The 22,123-nt window shown below is 37.6% G+C and overlaps 1 long non-coding RNA gene across 7 annotated transcripts in view; it reads left to right on the forward strand.

Moving 5' to 3' along the window:
- Positions 1-22,123, forward strand: part of LOC110146791 (uncharacterized) — a 145,145-nt gene that overhangs the window by 31,637 nt on the left and 91,385 nt on the right. Inside the window, exon 4 of one of the 7 annotated variants that reach the window (XR_011488336.1) lies at positions 11,846-14,613. The exons of 4 other annotated variants lie outside the window; for them this stretch is intronic. This is a non-coding gene — a long non-coding RNA (uncharacterized lncRNA). Of the gene's footprint in view, positions 1-3,073; positions 4,904-10,590; positions 11,357-11,845; positions 14,614-22,123 lie in introns of those variants that run through there. 2 more of the 7 variants (XR_011488334.1, XR_002316639.2) reach the window with 2 other exon arrangements.

Genomic DNA, 22,123 nt, shown 5'->3' on the forward strand with positions numbered 1-22,123 from the left:
AAGCCACAGCTTTAGGAAACTGTCTTGAAAAAAAAAATGAATTCCCTTGCTTTTGCAAGCAATTCAAACCATCTAGCTAACACCAGTAATATCCCTAATCATGAGATGCCCTCATTTCATCATGCCACCCTTGGATATTGGCTTCCAAGGTCTGTTTCAAAGGTTGCTACTGATTTTTTTTTTTGATGAAACCACAAATGCAAATCTTACTCAGAGTATATAGAACAGAAAAGTTAGTTTTCTGTTGTTAAATTTGCCATTTAGAATTTTATAGCCAAAAGGCAGGAGAAGACATGTTCCAACCATGTCTTCTCTTAAACTCTTTAGCCATAACCACTACATTCGAAGAATATGATCTTTTTCACTGCTTACCACCCTGCCTTCCACACACTGCCACCAGAGGGAGAGAGAGGTAACAGGAGAGTCAAGTGGCCACATTTAATCAGGGCAAGTCTGTCTTTCGTCTGTATCTGGCAAGACTTACCACTCCCAGTGTCACCAAATGGATTAGAGATTAAAAAAAGGGCCCATTGACATTGTAGCACTGAGGTTTCAGAAATCCTCAAAGGAGACAGACAGGTCCACTCCAGGAGAATGATTTGTAAGCGGCGTAGAGTCTGCAGAAGGGGGAGGGTATTCCCCTGGGTGCCAGCCACAGGGGGTAAAGGACACTTACTTCCACCTCTGCCACTCTCAGGTGCTGCTCATCAGGCAATACCGATGAACATAGAGGATGGAGACCTTGAGCCTGCAGGCACAGCTCAAGGCCTACATGGAGAAGTGGACAACCACTAGCCCAGAATGATGAGCTTTCTGTCCCTTGATCCGACATGAGTAAAAAACCATATCACTGAAATTCAGTAGGTCAGCATCATTTTAGTTATCCATACATTCATAATTCCAAGAAAAGAATATTGGCAACCAGACAAGATGCAAAAGTTCTTAGGACAGCTAATCATTTTAGGAGTTGAGATAGAGGGTCTGGAGAGTATCCTAACACATGGGCCCTGGACTAGGCTGGGATTTGCTGCATAGACAGCACTGCTGATCGAAGGCAGTCCAAGGTGCCAGGAGGGACTCAAAGAGGAAGGCACTTTAAAGCACAGGGCTGGGGCAGGGGCCAACCCGCCCCTGTCTAAGGATGACACTGCTCTCTGCTTCAGAGTCTTGTGAAAAAGAACCAAGAATATATCCTGGTACTTCTTATGTGGTTAGCCAGAATTGGTAAAGAATGTACTTACCCATAAGTTCTTTACATCTTACTAGTCATACTAGCACAGCTAGTACTAAATGTATTGCGTCACTTAAAAGTTATGAAATTGATATAGTCTGATTCCATTTTTGACGCTTGTCTGCAGGCACATAAGTCCCACTGGTGACCCCTTCCTCTTCTGTCCCACATCTAGGCAAGCTGATAAGAAAGTGCTACTCCTTTGGCCCTGATGGGACGTTCAAACCAATCAAGGCCTGTGACACACGCAGGAAACCTCAGCTCAGCTTTACATCCTAGTTATAATAAAAAGGAAGCCAATCTCCTATTTCTGTTCTCTCAGGCCATTTCTTTCTTTTTTATTAAAAAAAATTTTTTTTTCTTTTTCATTTATTTAAAAAAAAATTTTTTTTTCTTTTTCATTTTTTTAAAAAAAATATTTATTTTAATTGGAGGCTAATTACAGTATTTTAGTGATTTTTGTCATACATTGACATGAATTAGTGTTCCCCATCCTGAACCCCCCTCCCACCTCCCTCACCATCCCATCCCTCAGGGTCATCCCAGTGGAACAGCCCTGAGTATCCTGTCTCATGCATCGAACCTGGACTGGTGATCTATTTCACATATGAGAATATACATGTTTCAGTGCTATTCTCTCACTTCTCAGGCCATTTCTGAACCTATTTGGGAGCCTGTTCTATTCTCCCTCAGACACCCGCCTAGGAGATTAATAAACTTTTTCAAACCCTCTTAGCATAATCTGTTGTCACCAATCTCAACATTCAAACTAAACTTTGGCATAAGGGCAACACCCTTCTGCCTCTGCAAAGCGATGACAAAATAAACATAATTTAACCATCCAGTACTTGCAAAGCCAAGAAAGAGATGTTAATTGTAGGATAACTTGGGAAGACTGTGGGCTATTATAATTAACCAGATTTAGCAGTTAGAGTCCCTCAACCTCTAAAACGCAGTATCATTTTACAATGAATTTTAAGTACATCCAAATTTTGATCCAGGGTAAATCTGTTCTCTACAATTACTAGCAACCTCAGTGGCCTCCTGGGAGGTAATGAAAGGGTTCCTAAGTCTAATAAATTCTAGCCTAAAACAGTTGTAGCAGATTAAGCTACATTTGTACCAGAAGATTGCTTTAGGAAAGGAAAATGTTGTATTTAAAAAGTGTCAAGTAGTTACGTACGCTTTCCCCAATCAAACATCTATGATTTAATTTGAAACTAGCCTGTTCTGAAGCAGGAATAGGCTCTGAACTTTAATCAGAAATTCTAAAATGCAGTATAAACATTGACATTAGCTATCATCTCAAACAATGCACCATGAGGACTACTTAATATTCCTTTTTTTGAACTAGCAAAACTCATACTCTATAAAATACAATGAAAAGTTTGGGGTTCAAAGATTCTGACATGAGTTTTAGTTCTTGGTCTTTTTATTTTGTCCCTACTAAATAGTTAGGCAACTTGGAAGCATTTAACTTTTCTATAAGAGGATGAGTGATGTTTCTTTCAACTGCAAAAATCTGTGATCTCTTGTCTTGACAAACATAAAATTAACCTCAGAAAATGTGCAAGTCAGAGAATAGAATATTTTTTAATATAATAAATGCAAATGTTGATCTTACATCAATGGAAATCTTAGCTCATTCAAATTTTGGTTGGAAGGAGGAAACATATAGCCTCTCTCCTCTAATATGCTAGAGACTTCAACTGCACAAAGTCACACTTCTGAATAAATATAAACCAGAAATGTTTTATGATACCTTCAGTCTCAGAAAAATTACTGATGAATATGGGTATTATAATATGTGTTGTAAGATGTCTTCCTTTACTGTCGTTGTAGATTTATTCAAGTGAGTTAATCAAGTGTACCAACATTCATACTATAGGGATCCCAGAAGAAGAGAAAGAAAAAAGGGCTTGAAAATGTATTTGATTAAATTATTGAAAACTTCCCAAGCCTGAACAAAACAGAAATCCAGGTAAAATGAAAACCACCGCCGCCACCACCGCTAAGTCGCTTCAGTCTTGTCCGACTCTGTGTGACCCCATAGACGGCAGCCCACCAGGCTCCACCATCCCTGGGATCCTCCAGGCAAGAAAACGAGTGGGTTGCCGTTTCCTTCTCCAATGCATGAAAGTGAAAAGTGAAAGTGAAGTCGCTCAGTCGTGTCCGACTCTTCCTAACCCCATGGACTGCAGCCTACCAGGCTCCTCTGCCCATGGAATTTTCCAGGCAAGAGTACTGGAGTGGGGTGCCACTGCCTGCTCCAAAAATAAATACAGAGGGTCCCAAAGAAGATAAACCCAAACAGACAAGCACCAAGACATACCATAATTAAAATGGCAAAAGTTAAAGAGAGAATTCTAAAAGAAATAAGAGAGAAACAAAGAGTCATATATAAGGAAATCCCATAAGGTTATCAGCTGATTTTTCTGCAGAAATTCTTCTGGACAGAAGAGGTGGCATTGTATATTCAAAATACTAAAAGGGAAAAACCTGCAACCCAGCATACTCTATTCAGCAAGATTATCATTTAGAATTTAAGGAAAGCTGAACAACTCAGGGAAGCAAAAACTAGAGTCCATCAATACTAAACCTACCATAAAAAGGCAAAATGGTTGTCTGAGGAGGCCTTACAAATAGCTGTGAAAAGAAGAAAAGTGAAAAGCAAAGGAGAAAAGGAAAGATATTCCCATTTGAATGCAGAGTTCCAAAGAATAGCCAGGAGAGATAAGAAAGCCTTCCTCAGCAATCAATGCAAAGAAATAGAGGAAAACAAGAGAATGGGAAAGACTAAAGAGCTCTTCAAGAAAATTAGAGATATCAAGGGAACATTTCAGGCAAAGATGGGTTCGATAAAGGACTGAAATGGTATAGACCTAACAGAAGCAGAAGATATTAAAAAGAGGTGGCAAGAATACACAGAAGAACTGTACAAAAAAGATCTTCATGACCCAGATAATCACAATGGTGTGATCACTGACCTAGAGCCAGACATCCTGGAATGTGACATCAAGTGGGCCTTAGAAAGCATCACTACAAACAAAGCTAGTGGAAGTGACGGAATTCCAGTTGAGCTATTTCAAATCCTGAAAGACGATGCTGTGAAAGTGCTGCACTCAATATGCCAGCAAATTTGGAAAACTCAGCAGAGGCCACAGGACTGGAAAAGGTCAGTTTTCATTCCAATCCCTAAGAAAGGCAATCCCAAAGAATGCTCAAACTACCATACAATTGCACGCATCTCACATGCTAGTAAAGTAGTGCTCAAAATTCTCCAAGCCAGGCTTCAGCAATACACAAACCGAGAACTTCCAGATGTTCAAGCTGGTTTTAGAAAAGGTGGAGGAACCAGAGGTCAAATTGCCAATATCCGCTGGATCATCAAAAAAGCAAGAGAGTTCCAGAAAAACATCTGTTTCTGCTTTATTGACTATGCGAAAGCCTTCGACTGTGTGGATCACAATACATTGTGGAAAATTCTGAAAGAGATGGGAATAACAGACCACCTGACCTGTCTCTTGAGAAACCTATTTGCAGGTCAGGAAGCAACAGTTAGAACTGGACATGGAACAACAGACTGGTTCCAAATAGGAAAAGGAGTACGTCAAGGCTGTATATTGTCACCCTGCTTATTTAACTTATATGTGGAATACATCATGAGAAACGCTGGGCTGGAAGAAGCACAAGCTGGAATCAAGATTGCTGGGAGAAATATCAATAACCTCAGATATGCAGACGACACTGCCCTTATGGCAGAAAGTGAAGAGGAACTAAAAAGCCTCTTGATGAAAGTGAAAGACGAAAGTGAAAAGTTGGCTTAAAGCTCAGCATTCAGAAAACTAAGATCATGGCATCTGGTCCTATCACTTCATGGGAAATAGATGGGGAAACAGTGGAAACAGTGAGAGACTTTGTTTTGGGGGGCTCCAAAATCACTGCAGATGGTGATTGAAGCCATGAAATTAAAAGACGCTTACTCCTTGGAAGGAAAGTTATGACCAACCTAGATAGCATATTAAAAAGCATAGACATTACTTTGCCAACAAAGGTCCATCTGGTCAAAGCTATGGTTTTTCTAGTGGTCATGTATGGATGTGAGTGTTGGACTGTGAAGAAAACTGAGCACTGAAAAATTGATGCTTTTGAACTGTGGTGTTGGAGAAGACTCTTGAGAGTCCCTTGGACTGCAAGGAGATCCAACCAGTCCATCCTAAAGGAGATAAGTTCTGGGTGTTTATTGGAGGGACTGATGCTGAAGCTGAAACTCCAGTACTTTGGCGACCTCATGCGAAGAGTTGACTCATTGGAAAAGACCCTGATGCTTGGAGGGATTGGGGGCAGGAGAAGGGGACGACAGAAGATGAGATGGCTGGATGGCATCACTGACTCGATGGGCATGAGTTTTATTGTTTCCGTTCTTACATTTAGGTCTTGAATTCATTTTGAATTTAAATGTGTATTTAGTGTGAGAAAACATTCTAATTTCATTCTTCTATATGTAGCTATCCAGTTTTCTTGGCACCAGTATTTGAAAACAAATAACAAATGTTGATGAGGGTGTAGAGAAAAGGGAGCCCTAGCATATTGTTGCTGGTAATGTGAATTGAGGTAGCCGCTATGAAATACAGTATGGAGTTTACTCAAAAGCTAAAACTAGAATCACCATATGACCCAGTCATCTCAATCTTGGGTATATATCCAAAGAAAATTAAAACACTAACTTTAAAAGATACAGGCACCCAATATTCATAGCAGCATTACTTATAATAGCCAAGATATGGAAGTAACCTAGATGCCTATCCAGATGAAAGGATTAAGAAAATAAGGTATATACACAATGGAATATTACTCAGCCATAAAAGGAATACAAAACATCTGGTGGCTCACCTGGTAAAGAATCTTCCTGTAGTGTAGGAGATCTGGGTTGGATCCCTGTGTTGGGAAAATGCATTAGAGAAGGCAATGGCACCCCACTCCAGTACTCTTTCCTGGAAAATCCCATGGACGGAGGAGCCTGGTAGGCTGCAGTCCATGGGATCGCCAAGAGTTGGACTTGACTATGAGACTTCACTTTCACTATTCACTTTCTTGCCTTGGAGAAGGAAATGGCAACCCACTCCAGTGTTCTTGCCTGGAGAATCCTAGGGACGGGGGAGCCTGGTGGGCTGCCGTCTATGGGGTCGTACAGAGTTGGACACGACTGAAGTGACTTAGCAGCAGCAGCCAGTATTCTTGCCTAGAAAATTCAATGGGAAGAGGATCTTGGCGGGCTACAGTCCATGGAGGTAGCAAAAGAGTCAGATGTGACCTAGTGACTAAAAAGCACCATAAAAAGAATAAAATTATGCCTTTTGAAACAATGTGGATGGAGTTAGACAGTATTATGTATAGTGAAATAAGAAGACAAAGACAAATACTCTACCCTACCATCTATATATGGAAAGAAAACTTAAAATCATTATATATACAAAACAGAAACAGACAGATGTAAAAGAAAAACTATGGTTATCATGGGAAAGAGGGAATGGGGGAAGAGCAATATAGCCATAGGAAATTAGATACAAATTACTATGCATAAAATAAATAAGCAGCAAGGACATATTGGACAGTTCAGGAAAGTAAAGCCATCCTTTTTATAAACTCTATATGGAATATAATTTATGAAAATATTGAATCACTATGTTGTACATCTGTTAACAACTGTATTTCATCAAAAGATTAGATAAATTAAATAACTGTAAACAGCAAAACAGATCTGGCCTGAGAGCAGTAGTTTGCTCTCTTAAGGAATAAAGGAGTTAGAATGAATAATTTACACTTATGGATCTCACACACACACATTTGAGAAAAATATATATAAAAACATCTATAGTATAATTCAGTTTACATGCAGTATAAAAATTATCAAAATTAATCTATTCTGAACTAATTATTAATTTAAAAATATAACTAGGTAAAACATGTTCCTGTAATTTTTTTCTCTCTGTAGCAGTGAGCCTAAATTTACATCTAGTTTGATAACAATGTTTTTATTTTCACATTACTCTTCTTTTGAACTTTGAGTATTTTTTTTTTCTTTTCATACATCTAAAGAGGGAATGCAATATTTGCCTCTTACAGGGATTTGAACTGAATTCTTAGAGATTATTTAGGAATCATGGTTTTTATATTCTAGAAACAGATGAGAGAAGAAATGAATGGTTTAAATTTCCATAAGTTTCATTTAATGGATCAGAATTCTTCTGTAGTTGACTCCAACATGTAACAGAAAGAACTGTAAGCAAGAGAAAGGGTTAACCATAAACTGAGTAAAATAATTGTCTTTAAGAGTAGTGTACAGGATGAATTGCGCTGGAGGAAGATTAGAATTTGGAAGACTTAAAGAGGCTACTGCAATAGTGCCAGTAATGGAGGCTTGATCTAGAACACTAAAAATGGGTTTGGAAAAGATATTGGAAAGAAATTAAAGAGAGAGTCTTTTAGTTCTATCTATTAATGGTAATAACACCTAAGTGAAATGACTGGTCAATGAATCATTCTATAAATTTTACCAAACTCTGTCATTCAGAAAATTGTCCAAGTACTTTTTGTGATTATTGTGCTTCTGAAGATGAGAAAAAGTAGAGTGCTGTCTTTTAGGTATCACACGTGATAGTCCAGCAAAAGTCCAGTACCTGTCTTTTGTTTTGCTAAGCAAGATACACCATTTTAGCCAATTAAAGTTGTTTCTGCTTCAAATACACAGGTCTTAGGGTTAAATTATCCAATAAGAAATGTTAATCTCTTATATAAAATAAAATTGTGGAGATGGGCTCCTAAGGATCAGGATTTTTGCTTTTCTCCATGTATTTATGACTGATCAACCAACAAATTGAGTGGTATAAATCAACTACCACTTTATTTTTCTCACAGATTCTGTCGGTCAAGCATTTTACATGGATGACATATCTCTGCTTCATAGGGTATAAAGTCTCAGGTGGGAACACCTGAATTCCTGAGAAAATAACTGTGAACAGGAATTATCTGGAGGTTTTATCACTCTTCTATCAGGCAACTGGGTGAGATACTTCAAAGGCTGGATTTTACCAAGAGGGCCAACCACTGGTCTCTCCATGTGGCTGAGATTTATCTTGCAGTTGCAGATGGGTTCCAAGAAAAGGTGTCTAGAGAGATATTACTTGTACATCGAGCATTCCAAGAAACTAAAACAGGAACAGCAAAGCCTTTTTTAAAATTATTACTAGTTGGAGGCTAATTACTTTACAATATTCTAGTGGGATTTGTCATACATTGACATGAATCAGCCACGGATTTACATGTATTCCCCATCCCAATACCCCCTCCCACCTCCCTCTCTACCCGATCCCTCTGGGTCACCCCAGTGCACCAGCCCTGAGCACTTGTCTCATGCATCCAACCTGGACTGGTTATCTGTTTCACTATAGATAATATACATGTTTCAATGCTGTTCTCTCAAAACATCCCACCCTCACCTTCTCCCACAGAATCCAAAAGTCTGTTCTGTACATCTGTGTCTCTTTTTCTGTTTTGTATATAGGGTTATCATTACCATCTTTCCAAATTCCATATATATGTGTTAGTATGCTGTAATGTTCTTTATCTTTCTGGCTTACTTCACTCTGTATAATGGGCTCCAGTTTCATCCATCTCATTAGAACTGATTCAAATGAATTCTTTTTAATGGCTGAGTAATATTCCATGGTGTATATGTACCACAGCTTCCTCATCCATTCGTCTGCTGATGGGCATCTAGGTTGCTTCCATGTCCTGGCTATTATAAACAGTGCTGCGATGAACATTGGGGTGCACGTGTCTCTTTCAGATCTGGTTTCCTCTGTGTGTATGCCCAGAAGTGGGATTGCTGGGTCATATGGCAGTTCTAGTTCCAGTTTTTTGAGAAATCTCCACACTGTTCTCCATAGCGGCTGTACTAGTTTGCATTCCCACCAACAGTGTAAGAGGGTTCCCTTTTCTCCACACCCTCTCCAGTATTTATTGCTTGTAGACTTTTGGATAGCAGCCATTCTGACTGGTGTGTAATGGTACCTCATTGTGGTTTTGATTTGCATTTCTCTGATGATGAGTGATGTTGAGCATCTTTTCATGTGTTTGTTAGCCATCTGTATGTCTTCTTTGGAGAAATGTCTGTTTAGTTCTTTGGCCCATTTTTTGATTGGGTCATTTATTTTTCTGGAATTGAGCTGCAGGAGTTGCTTGTATATTTTTGAGATTAATCCTTTGTCTGTTGCTTCATTTGCTATTCTTTTCTCCCATTCTGAGGGCTGTCTTTTCACCTTGCTTATAGTTTCCTTCATTGTGCAAAAGCTTTTAAGTTTTATTAGGTCCCATTTGTTTATTTTTGCTTTTATTTCCAATAGTCTGTGAGGTGGGTCATAGAGGATCCTGCTGTGATTTATGTCAGAGAGGGTTTTGCCTATGTTCTCCTCTAGGAGTTTTATAGTTTCTGGTCTTACATTTAGATCTTTAATCCATTTTGAGTTTATTTTTGTGTATGGTGTTAGAAAGTGTTCTAGTTTCATTCTTTTACAAGTGGTTGACCAGTTTTCTCAGCACCACTTGTTAAAGAGGTTGTCTTTTTCCCATTGTATATCCTTGCCTCCTTTGTTGAAGATAAGGTGACCATAAGTTCGTGGATTTATCTCTGGGCTTTCTATTCTGTTTCATTGATCTATATTTCTGTCTTTGTGCCAGTACCATACTGTCTTGATGACTGTGGCTTTGTAGTAGAGCCTGAAGTCAGGCAGGTTGATTCCTCCAGTTCCATTCTTCTTTCTCAAGATTGCTTTGGCTATTCGAGGTTTTTTGTATTTTCATACAAATTGAGAAATTATTTGTTCTAGTTCTGTGAAAAATACTGTTGGTAGCTTAATAGGGATTGCACTGAATCTATAGATTGCTTTGGGTAGTATAGCCATTTTGATAATATTGATTCTTCCAATCCATAAATATGGTATATTTCTCCATCTGTGTCCTCTTTGATTTCTTTCATCAGTGTTTTATAGTTTTCTATGTATAGGTCTTCTGTTTCTTTAGGTAGGTATACTCCTAAGTATTTTATTCTTTTTTTGTTGTTGTTGTTGCAATGGTGAATGGTATTGTTCCCTTAATTTCTCTTTCTGTTTGCTCATTGTTAGTGTATAGGAATGCAAGGGATTTCTGTGTGTTAATTTTATATCCTGCAACTTTACTATATTTGTTGATTAGCTCTAGTAATTTTCTGGTAGAGTCTTCAGGGTTTTCTGTGTAGAGGATGATGTCATCTGCAAACAGCGAGAGTTTCACTTCTTCTTTTCCTATCTTTTAAAACTCAGCCTCGAGATTGATGTAGCATCACTTCCACTGCATTCAATAGCAAGCAAGTTTGCCGCTGAAGGCAGCTCAGATTCAAGCAGAAGAAAATTAGATTCCACCACATGATGAAGTAGCAAGATTATATTGCAGAAAGAATGGCTGGTCAGATGGAAGAAATTATTATGGTCATCTTAGAAAATACAAACTCCTACTGTCTGCAATAGAAAGAATGGTCAGAAATGACTGTAAGTTACTGGCCATCGTCACGGAATTGTGATGCTGAAGAATCACTTGCTTTATTTGGATGATACACCTGATACATGATTCAACTTTTTGTCTTAATTTTGTTCACATTTACAAAAGCAACTCTACTATCATACCCAATGCTATTAGCCTGTACTCAGAGGAGATCATGTTACTGTAGGAAAATCCTACTACTGAAAGAAAAGGCAGGAGATGAGGCAGGCAATGGGTCTGTTGCTTCTTTATTTACGCATTGAGTCCCTAAAAATTATTTCTCTTTTATTGTTTAACACAATGAATATAATTCAATTTCTTTGACCCATGTAGTCAAATAGAAACTATTAAGGTAAGCACTCTCTGACTTCCACTGCAATAAGTTGGCAGATTACAAGAAATCAAGTATTACAATTTTAAAGTAAATTATTTTTATTACACTATCGTTTCAGGTACATGTATGTGGGCTAGGTGGGAAGTGGAAGGAAAAGTGTACTACAAGATTTTAACCAGAATTAGTAAAAATTTCTTAATTACAAAAGCAAAGAAGGGAAGCAAAAAAATGTACACCGATAGGAGCAGTATTAAGACGATGGCAGTTTTCATTTTAAGAGAAAAATTTTATGCAAGAATAGTTGATTTCTAGCAGTTTAATAAGCATTTGGAATAAGAAATCTAATATCTCAGCCAATTGAATGGAATTGTTAGTCTCTCAGTCGTGTCTGACTCTTTCTGACCCCATGAACTGTAGCCCTCCTGGCTTCTCTGTCTATGATATTCTACAAGCAAGAATACTGGAGTGGATTGCCATTCCCTTCTCCAGAGGATCTTCCTGACCCAGGGATCAAAGCTGGGTCTCCTGTATTGCAGGCAGATTCTTAATCGTTTGAGCTTCAGGGAAGTCCTTATTGAGTGGAATTAGGGATATATTAATGCAAAACATTAGAATTGGACATGCAACTACAGACTGGTTCCAAATCAGTAAAGTAGTAAGTCAAGTTTGTATATTGTCACCCTGCTTATTTAACTTATATGCAGAGTACATCATGTGAAATGATGGGCCAGATGAATCACAAACTGAAATCAAGATTGCCAGAAGAAATATCAAAACCTCAGCTATGCAGATGACACCACCCTTATGGCAGAAAGCGAAGAAGAACAAAGATCCTCTTGATGAAAGTGAAAGCGGTGAGTGAAAAAGTTGGCTTAAAACTCTGAAAATGAAAATCATAGCATCCAGTTCCATCACTTCATGACAAATAGATGGGGAAACAATGGAAACAGTGTCAGACTTTATTTTCTTGGGCTCCAAAATCACTGCAGATGGTACCTGCAGCCATGAAATTAAAACACTTGCTCCTTGGAAGAAAAGCTATGACAAACCTAAACAGCATATTAAAAAGCAGAGAATATCACTTTGCTGACAAAAGTCCCTATTGTCAAAGCTACGGTTTTTCCAGTAGTCATGTGTGGATGTTAGAGGTGGACCATAAAGAAGGCTGAGTAATGAAGAATTGATGGCTTTCGAACTGTGGTTCTGGAGAAGACGCTTGAGAGTCAGGATCTTTCCAATGAGTCAACTCTTCCTATCAGGTGACCAAAGTATCAGAGCTTTAACTTCAGTATCAGTCAGATCCTGATGCTGGGAAAGATTGGGGGCAGAAGGAGAAGAGGGCTACAGAGGATGAGATGGTTGGATTGCATCATCGACCCAAAGAACATGAGTTTGAACAAACTGTCGTTGAGGAGACAGTGAAGGACAGGTATCACATATGTAGAATCTAAAAAAATACAAACTAGTGAATAAAATAAAAAAGGAGCAGACTCACAGATACAGAGAACAAATTAGTGGTTACCAATATGAAGAGACTGGTTCCATATGCATATCCATATGCAGATGACACCACCCTTATGGCAGAAAGTGAAGAAGAACTAAAGAGCCTCTTGATGAAAGTGAAAGAGGAGAGTGAAAAAACATGGCTTAAAGCTCAGCATTCCAAAACCTAAGATCATGGCATCTAGTCCCATCACTTCATGGCAAATAAATGGGGAAACAGTGGAAACAGTGGCTGACTTTATTTATCTGGGCTCCAAAATCACTGCAGATGGTGATTGCAGCCATGAAATTAAATGATGCTTACTCCTTGGAAGGAAAGTTATGACCAACCTAGACAGCATATTAAAAAGCAGAGACATTTCTTTGCCAACAAAGGTCCACCTAGTCAAGGCTATAGTTTATTCAGTGGTCGTGTCCATATGGATGTGAGAGTTGGACTATAAAAAAAGCTGAGCACCAAAGAATTGATACTTTTGAACTGTGGTATTGGAGAAGACTTGAGAGTCCCTTGGACTGCAAGGAGATCCAACCAGTCCATCCTAAAGGAGATAAGTCCTGGGTGTTCATTGGAATGACTGATGTTGAAGCTGAAACTCCAATTCTTTGGCCACCTGATGTGAAGAGCTGACTCATTTGAATAGACCCTGATGCTGTTGGATGGCATCACCGACTCAATGGACATGGGTTTGGGTGGACTCCAGGAGTTGGTGATGGACAGGGAGGCCTGGCATGCTGTGGTTCATGGGGTCACAAAGATGGGGTTCATGGGGTCAGACATGATTGAATGACTGAACTGAAGTGAATATGGAGAGGGAAGAGTAGAGAGCAATACAGGGGTAAGAGAAAAAAAGTTATTATGGGATTATATGGGCTTTCTTGGTAGCTCAGCTGGTAAAGAATCTGCTTGCAATTCAGGAAACCCTGGTTTGATTCCTGGATTGGGAAGATTCCTTGGTGAAGGGATAGGCTACCCTCTCCAGTATTCTTGGACATTCCTAGTGGCTCAGCTGGTAAAGAATCATCCTCCAATCTAACCTAGTTTTGATCCCTGGGTTGGGAAGATCCTCTGGAGGAGGGAATGGCAACCCACTCCAGTATATTTGCTTGGAGAATCCCCAAGGACAGAGGAGCCTGGTGGGCTGCAGTCCATGGGGTCAGGCTGCAGTCCACGGGGTTGCAAAGAGCCAGACACAACTGAACAACCAAGTTCAGCACCACACATGGGATTATATAAAATCATATGTGTGCAAATTTTGATAATTGTGTATCTCTATAGAATTAAAAATAATCTTTTATTCAATAAAAATACTCATGTTTAGTATTCTCTAGCTTGAATAAATATTGAAATAATAGTTAATAGAAAAATTAGAACAAGAAAGATTCTTGGCTGTAAGTAGCTTGCCATGCTATATGAGAAAAAGTTTTGAGTCTATATGTCATTAATAGGAATGCCAGTGTAAGCTGGGCATTACTCTAGTGAATCGCATGAATATTTAAGTTATATAAATTCCATTCCTCCATTGTATTTGTTAAAGTATGTGTACACTAAAAGATATGCACATTCATTTGTAAAAGGATGAGTATTATCTAGTTAAAAATAACAGCTATCCAAATAATATCTGTACATAAATGCTGAGATATTAAGCAGGCAGAAAAGTGTCTATTGAAAAAAAAATCTGACATATCTGATGTCAGGTTTCTATCTGAGTAAAAGTATAAATTTTCTTCATGAACTTCCAATGCATTTCAATTATAATTATATAATATAGTCAGTTGGAGAAAATGCTAATGTTGATGATGACGGTAATGGTAATGAGGAGGATGATTAGGTAACTAAGATAAAGAATTCCCTTACATTGGTTGACCTGTCATTAGAATTGTCACAGTAAAAGAAAGAATCTGTGAACTTGATGGTAGGTAATCATAAATTACCCAAACTGAAACACAGAGAAAAAAAATGTTTTTTTTTTTTTTTAAAGAAATTGGGATCATTCAAGGGATGTGAAACGGTATCATATGATCTAACATATGTAACTGAAATTTGAGAAGGAGAAGAAAGTTATAGAAGTGAGCAAAATCAGTATTTGAAGCAAATCACTGGAGACTTTTGAAGTCATGAAATACATGAACCATAAACACAGGAAATTCACAGAAGGCCAAAACCAAAAATATTTAAATAAACCAAAATTTAAAAATAAAACCTTCAAAAGAGCTAGAACAAAGAAGACACATTATAAAGAAACAAAAATAAAAATTAAAGCATACTTATTGTCAGAAACTAATCAAGCCAGAAGAAAAAGAAGTGATATTTTAAAGCAATGAAAGAAAACCAGCAACTGAGGATTCTATGTTTAGCAAAAATATATTCCAAAAATGACTGCAAAATAAAAGCTGTTTAAAAAAATCAAAGAAGAATTGCTTTGATATTTGTGCTTTAAGATTAGATCTCAATTACAGTAAGATAGTAAGATCTCAATTGCAGTAAGATTAGATCTCAATTACAGGAAAAAAACTATTAAAAATTCAAACATATGGAGGCTAAACAACACACTTCTGAATAACCAACAAATCATAGAAGAAATCAAAAAAGAAATCAAAATATGCATAGAAATGAATACAAATGAAAACACAACAACTCAAAACCTATGGGACACTATAAAAGTAATGCTAAGGGGAAGGTTCATAGCAACACAGGCTTACCTCAAGAAACAGGAAAAAAGTCAAATAAATAACCTAACTCTACACCTAAAACAACTAGAGAAGGAAGAAATGAAGAACCCCAGGGTTAGTAGAAGGAAAGAAATCTTAAAAATTAGGGCAGAAATAAATGCAAAAGAAACAAAAGAGACCATAGCAAAAATCAACAAAGCTAAAAGCTGGTTTTTTGAAAAGATAAATAAAATTGACAAACCATTAACCAGACTCATCAAGAAACAAAGGGAGAAGAACCAAATCAACAAAATTAGAAATGAAAATGGAGAGATCACAACAGACAACACTGAAATACAAAGGATCATAAGAGACTACTACTAGCAGCTATATGCCAATAAAATGGACAACTTGGAAGAAATGGACAAATTCTTAGAAAAGTATAACTTTCCAAAACTGAACCAGCAAGAAATAGAAGATCTTAACAGACCCATCACAAGCACGGGAATCAAAACTGTAATCAGAAATCTTCCAGCAAACAGAGGCCCAGGACCAGATGGCTTCACAGCTGAATTCTACCAAAAATTTAGAGAAGAGCTAACACCTGTCTTACTCAAACTCTTCCAGAAAATTGCAGAAGAAGGTAAATTTCTAAATTCATTCTATGAGGTCACCATGAGGCCACCTAATTCCAAAACCAGACAAAGATGCCACAAAAAAAGAAAACTAAGGCCAATATCACTGATGAACATGGATGCAAAAATGCTTAACAAAATTCTAGCAAACAGAATCCAACAACATATTAAAAAGATCAAACATCATGACCAAGTGGGCTTTATCCCAGGAATGCAAGGATTCTTTAATATCCACAAATCAATCAATGTAATACACTACATTAACAAATTGAAAGACAAAAACTATATGATTATCTCAATAGATGCAGAAAAAGCCTTTGACAAAATTCAACATCCATTTATGATTAAAAACTCTCCAGAAAGCAGGAATAGAAGGAACATACCTCAACATAATAAAAGCTATATATGACAAACCCACAGCAAACATTTTCCTCAATGGTGAAAACCTGAAAGCATTTCCCCTAAAATCAGGAACAAGACAAGGGTGCCCACTTTCACTACTACTAGTCAACATAGTTTTGGAAGTGTTGGCCACAGCAATCAGAGCAGAAAAAGAAATAAAAGGAATCCAGATAGGAAAAGAAGAATTGAAACTCTCACTGTTTGCAGATGACATCATCCTCTACATAGAAAACCCTAAAGGCTCTACTAGAAAATTACTAGAGCTAATCAATGAATATAGTAAAGTTGCAGGATATAAAATTAACACACAGAAATCCCTTGCATTCCTATACACTAACAATGAGCAAACAGAAAGAGAAATTAAGGAAACAATACCACTCACCACTGCAACAAAAAGAATAAAATATTTAGGAATATATCTACCTAAAGAAACAAAAGACCTATACATAGAAAACTATAAAACACTGATGAAAGAAATCAAAGAGGTCACAAATAGATGGAGAAATATACTGTGTTCATGGATTGGAAGAATCAATATTGTGAAAATGAGTATACTATCCAAAGCAATCTATAGATTCAATGCAATCTCTATCAAGTTACCAATGGTATTCTTCACAGAACTAGAACAAATAATTTCACAGTTTGTATCAAAATACAAAAAACCTCAAATAGCCAAAGCAATCTTGAGAAAGAAGAACGGAACTGGAGGAATCAACCTGCCTGACTTCAGGCTCTACTAGAAAGCCACAGTCATCAAGACAGTATGGAACTGGCACAAAGACAAAAATATAGATCAATGGAACAAAACAGAGAGCCCAGAGATAAATCCATGTATCTATGGACACCTTATCTTCAACAAAGGGGCAAGGATATACAATGGAGAAAAGACAACTTCTTTAACAGAAAACTGGTCAACCACTTGTAAAAGAATGAAACTAGAACACTTTCTAACACCATACACAAAAATAAACTCAAAATGGATTAAAGATCTAAATGTAAGACCAGAAACTATAAAACTCCTAGAGGAGAACATAGGCAAAACCCTCTCCGACATAAATCACAGCAGGATCCTCTATGACCCACCTCACAGACTATTGGAAATAAAAGCAAAAATAAACAAATGGGACCTAATGAAACATAAAAGCTTTTGCACAACGAAGGAAACTATAACCCAGGTGAAAAGACAGCCCTCAGAATGGGAGAAAAGAATAGCAAATGAAGCAACAGACAAAGGATTAATCTCAAAAAATATACAAGCAACTCCTGCAGCTCAATTCCAGAAAAATAAATAACCCAAGCAAAAAATGGGCCAAAGAACTAAACAGACATTTCTCCAAAGAAGACATACAGATGGCTAACAAACACATGAAAAGATGCTCAACATCACTCATCATCAGAGAAATGCAAATCAAGACCACAATGGGGTACCATTACATGCCAGTCAGAATGGCTGCTATCCAAAAGTCTACAAGCAATAAATGCTGGAGAGGGTGTGGAGAAAAGGGAACCCTCTTACACTGTTGGTGGGAATGCAAACTAGTACAGCCGCCATGGAGAACAGTGTGGAGATTTCTTAAAAAACTGGAACTAGAACTGCCATATGACCCAGCAATCCCACTCCTGGGCATACACACCAAGGAAACCAGAAGTGAAAGAGACATGTGCACCCAATGTTCATCGTAGCACTGTTTATAATAGCCAGGACATGGAAGCAACCTAGATGTCCATCAGCAGATGAATGGATGAGGAAGCTGTGGTACATATACACCATGGAATATTACTCAGCCATTAAAAAGAATACATTAGAATCAGTTCTAATGAGATGGATGAAACTGGAGCCCATTATACAGAGTGAAGTAAGCCAGAAAGATAAAGAACATTACAGCATACTAACACATATATATGGAATTTGGAAAGGTGGTAATGATAACCCTATATGCAAGACAGAAAAAGAGACACAGATGTATAGAACAGACTTTTGGACTCTATGGAAGAAGGCGAGGGTAGGATGAACTGAGAGAACAGCGTCGAAACACGTGTATTATCAAGAGTGAAACAGATCGCCAGTCCAGATTGGATGCATGAGACAAGTGCTCAGGGCTGGTGCACTGGGGTGACCCAGAGGTATGGGATGGGGAGGGTGGTGGGAGGAGGGTTCAGGATGTGAAACACATGTAAATCCATGGCTGATTCATGTCAATGCATGGCAAAAACCACTGCAATATTGTAATTAGCCTCCAACTAGTAAAAATAAATAAAACAAAACAAAACTAAGATTTGAGTGAATGAAAAGGCAATCCATAGATGGGGGTAATATTTGGAAATCACATATCTGATAGAGAATATTTTTTCAAATTTATACAGAGAACTCTTAAAACTCAACCTTAAGAAAACAAACAACTCAGTAATATAATAAGCAAATGACATAATCAGGTACATCAGCAAAGAAGATTATATGAACAGCCAATAAACATGAAAGATACCCAACATGACTAGCCATAGGGAAATGCAAGCTGAAACCACAATGAGATACCACTACACACTTATTAAAACATCTAAAAGACAGATCATACAAAGTTTGCTAAGAATGAAGAGAAACTAGAACCCCCATATACCAGTAGTATAAATTTAATAAGATACATTCAATTTGGAAGAGTTCAGCTATTTCTTAAAAGGCTAAACACACAATTTATGATCTAGCCATTCTACTCCCAAGAATTTACCCAATGGAAATTAAAGCATATCTCTAATTTAAGACTGAATATTAATGTTCAAATCAGCTTAATTTGTAATAGTCAAAAACTCAAATATCCATTAACAGGTAAATATTAATAGATCAATTACAGCATATGCATCCAATTCTATGCAACATTAGAAGCAATGAAGTGTTGAACACAGGTATAACTGAATCACTTTGCTGTACATCTGAAACTAACACTGTTGTATATCAACTATAATCCAATAAAATAAAAATGAAATAAAAATATTTTTCATGAGAAACAACAAAAATGCAATGAATTATTGATACACTCAACATGGATGATTCTCAAAATAATTACATTGGATTTTTAAAACCCAGATATATACAGAGCTTGTGATTTCACTCATCTACAATCTGAAAAGTACAAACTAATCTCTCAGAAAATAGACTATTAAGTGGGTGGCTGAGGATTGGGGACAGGAAAGGGAAGGGTGGCATTAGTGGAGGCACAGGAAAATAGTTTCTGAGGCTATAGATATTCATTATCTTGAGCATGGTGATTGTTTCAAGGGTGTATATATATATCCAAAGTTATCATATTTTGCAATTTAAATATGTGTAATTTATCTCAAGTATGACTCAATAAAACTATTAAAATAGAAACCACAATAATTGCAAACTTATATGTATTTGTCAGCAATATTAAACATAAAATAAAAGGAGAAATTCTCCACCCAAAGAATAACTGAGATTTGGATGTTCACAGACCCTTGAACTGTAGACTCAACTTCCTAATCAGCACCATTTTTCAAACCTTTGATTTCCTTTTTTTATCTCGGTAACACTGGAAGCACAGGCCAAAGGAGCCATCTCTTGCATCAGTCAGGCTTTGTCTTTAATATTTAATTAAGGATGAAAAGAGGGAATCATTTGATTCTTCAACCCCATCAATTATTTTTGCTTCAAACTGTGTGAGAGCTAATGTACTTCAGAAGAGGACACTGTTAGTTAAAGCACATAAATATTGAACAATTCGCACCTATTTTCTGTAATCATTGCCAGCACTTGGTTCACAGCTTGCACAGTGGGAAGTGTTGGAGGAAGAGCACTGCTATGCAACACAGAGGCAAGGATAACGTCAGAAAGAGACTTTACACAAACACCCTTATTGTGCCAAAGCGCACCGGGGGTAATCATTTGTACTTAAAATCATTAACATTTATTGAATGCTTACTATATATACCACACTTTGGGCTAAGCACTTCAAATGTACACTTCTATAAACCTTATTTCTACTCTTTGAACTATTATTTTAAAATTAGAATCATAATTTCATTATATATAATATGAAGGCTCAAACTCAGGAGGCTTAAGATATTTGTGTAAAATCACAGAGCTTATAAATGAGAGAGAAGAAAAAAAAATAAATGAGAGAGAAGAAAAAAAAATAAATGAGAGAGAAGTCACATTTCAAACCATATCTGCTTTGAGTCTAAGATGGGTAGTCTGATCTTCTATGAAATATGACCTCCTCATTTAGATCCTACTCTGTTCTTTGGAGAGTCTCTCCTATAACTTTCAGTCCTGGGGAGACTAAAAGGTAAATTAGAAGGGGAGAAGAGAAAGTACACCTTGGTAAGGAGAATATAAACTCTGTGAGTAAAGTATTCATGTCTATCTTTTGAAGACCTTTATCTTGAGCTGGTAGAAGTCTGCCTGGTACATATTAGGCATTTAATATTTGCTGAATTAAATTGCTGAAATGGAGTCATTTCTTTATTCTTTTAACCATTTTGAACTATTCATTCTTTATTCAAAGTCATGAATATACAACTTTCTTTATGGGAGAAGCAGGCATGTGTTAAATATGTTCTTAAACACACATACAACAGACAGAGCAAGGGATGGCCACCTGTCAGTGGCACAGATGCCGGAATGTGTCTACATTTGGGGAGGGTGGTATTAATACTTACGATGGTGACTCTACCCACACATAGCCAGTTAAGTGGTCCTACTGAAATGACAATTCAATCAAGTTAGTATGTGGGAACTTGTCAGTGATTCATTGATTACACAGTCAGTTCAGTTAGACAGTAGATGTTGTGTCCATGTGAAAACACAGAAGAGACCCCTCCCTACTACAGTAATGGCTCCCCGTGGTACCACTTCCCCTGCTGCCTCTGACTCACTGCTCAGTGTTGGCCCTTATACAAATAGGGAAGAAACAGCCTTAGTCTGCAATTATGCTGGCACTGTGAGTTCTCAATCATTTTCAATTAGATGTCGGATTAGCTCTTATGCTATCAAGCACCAGAAGCTTGCAGGATGGCTCATCTCAGGGAAAACCATGCCCAAAAAGGATCCTGCAGATTTATATCTGTCTCTTCCAATTTGCATTAGTTTTTACAGAGCTAAATTCTGTAAGAAAATCCCAGGATGTGGTGATCACAGTTGAACCACAGGCTGTAGCACTGACATGCTTTGAAAAACTGCCCTGATTCATGTGTACTCATTGTTACTATGGCAGTGGACATGTGCCCTAGGCTAGGGGACTCAAATTACTGAACTAACACACTTGAAGATAACATTCACAGTACTCGTTAGCCAACCAATACCACTGAGAGCTTTCTATCTGACCACACTGTGAAGGGTTCTGTAGCATGTAAAAGAAAAAAACATTGCCTTCTGAATTAGACTTGGGTTTGAATCCTGAATTTACTGCTTAGTAGCTGTGTGACACTGGGCAAAACATCTAGCCTTTCTGTGTCTCAGGTCTCTTATTTGCAAAATAGGGATACTGGTGATGACCTTACAGAATTGTTAAAAATTACATTAAATAATTAGCAAAAGTATTTGTAATTTAGTAGTGTTAGTTGGTCAGTTGTGCCTGACTCTTTGCAATCCAATGGACTGTAGCCCACCAGGCTCCTCTGTCCATAAAATTCTCCAGGCAAGAATGCTGGAGTGGGTTGCCATTCCCTTCTCCAGGGGATCTTCCTGACCCAGGGATTGAACCTGGGTCTCCTGCATTCCAGGCAGATTCTTTATTGCCTGAGCCACCAGTAAGGTGGTATTAATAAATAGGAGTTAAG

Source organism: Odocoileus virginianus, chromosome 6 (genome assembly GCF_023699985.2).
Source record: "Odocoileus virginianus isolate 20LAN1187 ecotype Illinois chromosome 6, Ovbor_1.2, whole genome shotgun sequence".
In the NCBI taxonomy this organism is placed as follows: domain Eukaryota; kingdom Metazoa; phylum Chordata; class Mammalia; order Artiodactyla; family Cervidae; genus Odocoileus; species Odocoileus virginianus.